At 42.0% G+C, this 1,560-nt stretch overlaps 1 pseudogene; it reads right to left on the reverse strand.

Annotated features, from left to right (window-relative positions):
• Window positions 1-299: 299 nt before the first annotated feature.
• On the reverse strand, window positions 300-417 carry LOC124796783 (annotated as a pseudogene).
• Between the last annotated feature and the right edge of the window lie 1,143 nt (window positions 418-1,560).

The following is a 1,560-nucleotide window of genomic DNA, read 5'->3' on the forward strand; positions in this document are numbered from 1 at the left end:
TGTTTGATGCCAATGGGGATTTTGTATGTTGTTGTTTGATTCTTCCGCTTCTGCTTCGTAGAGCAATTCCATAATACGACATAAAACTGAACTACTCCCAAACAGTGCATGAATGCCCAACGGTACCGACCGGCTGCCGTGTCATCCTTAGCCCATAGGCCTCACAGGATGGTGATATGGAGGGGCATGTGGTCAGCACACCGCTCTCCCGAACGTGTGTCAATTTCCGAGACCGGAGCCGCTACTTCTCAATCGAGTAGCTCCTCAGTTTGCCTCACAAGGGCTGAGTGCACCCCGCTTGCCAACAGCGCTCGACAGACCGGATGGTCAGCCATCCAAGTTTTAGCCAAGCCCAACAGCGCTTAACTTCGGTGATCTGACGGGAACCGGTGTTACCACCGCGGCAAGGCCGTTGGCCGTAACAACACATGAATAGCACAAAAGTGTTGATGTTTTACAATATTATTGTTTATTTAGGTAACCGGGTTTCGGCATACGAGCCCATCATTCCACCCACTGTCTGTTCCATACCAATTCTTCATTTTAACTGTATTTGTTTATGTAGTTGTGATTATCAAAGTATTTCAGATCGTATTACATTCTGGTTTTTTATTATTATTCGTAAATTATTCACTGGTTTACAGTGTACATTAATTTAACTGTGAATGTTAATGTAATTAAAATTTTTATTTAAGCTCTAGTTTGGACATCTTTCATAGGGTTAAACCTAATTACATCATCATGTTGCCCTCGTTCTCGCTCTCTCTCTCTCTCTCTCTCTCTCTCTCTCTCTCTCTCTCTCTCTCTCTCACACACACACACACACACACACACACACACACACACACACACACACACAGTTTTCTTTCGATGCTTAGACTTAATGTTTCCTGGTTTGTAAGCTTCACATTAGTTTACTGTTTATCTTTAACTTTATCGTTTGTTACTGTTCCAATATCAAAGATGGTATATACTCTGTGTTTACACCGCGTTATCTATGTGTAATTCAATTTTCGGTGTTGTTAACCGACACTGTGTCCTTTTTGATGACGTTAGTCGTAATCTGATGATGGATTTGTAATCCGGAAACCCGTTAACATCGACAATTTTTGCTTTTCATTTCAATTTGATAACCTTCTAATGTATTATGTCGTTAGTCATTTTACTGCCCAAAGAACAAACCTCGTCCACTTCTTGAAGGACTGCTACAAATTTGACGAAGATCCTGGGTAACAAGACTGCATTCTGTAGCACTTACCAAGGTATGGTGGCAACAGAAACCTATATTTCCACTTCTCAGTATTCTGCCAGTGATGCTTAATCATAGTTTAGGTTGGCTCATTGACAGCCAACGAACCGACACGTCTTCTGGCTTCATTCGTGGAAGCAATTAGACAAGCTGTGGTTGAACTGATGCCAACACGCTTAGCGTAGCGTATCACTACGACCAATTAAAATTGTTGAACGAGTATATGTGGACATTACAGGACAATCTGAGGGTCTTAACGTTGTGTCAGGACTTAGCGTAGCCCACAACAGTGTAAGAAGTTGTCTAATTCA

The sequence above is a fragment of the Schistocerca piceifrons genome, chromosome 4, assembly GCF_021461385.2.
Source record: "Schistocerca piceifrons isolate TAMUIC-IGC-003096 chromosome 4, iqSchPice1.1, whole genome shotgun sequence".
NCBI lineage: Eukaryota > Metazoa > Arthropoda > Insecta > Orthoptera > Acrididae > Schistocerca > Schistocerca piceifrons.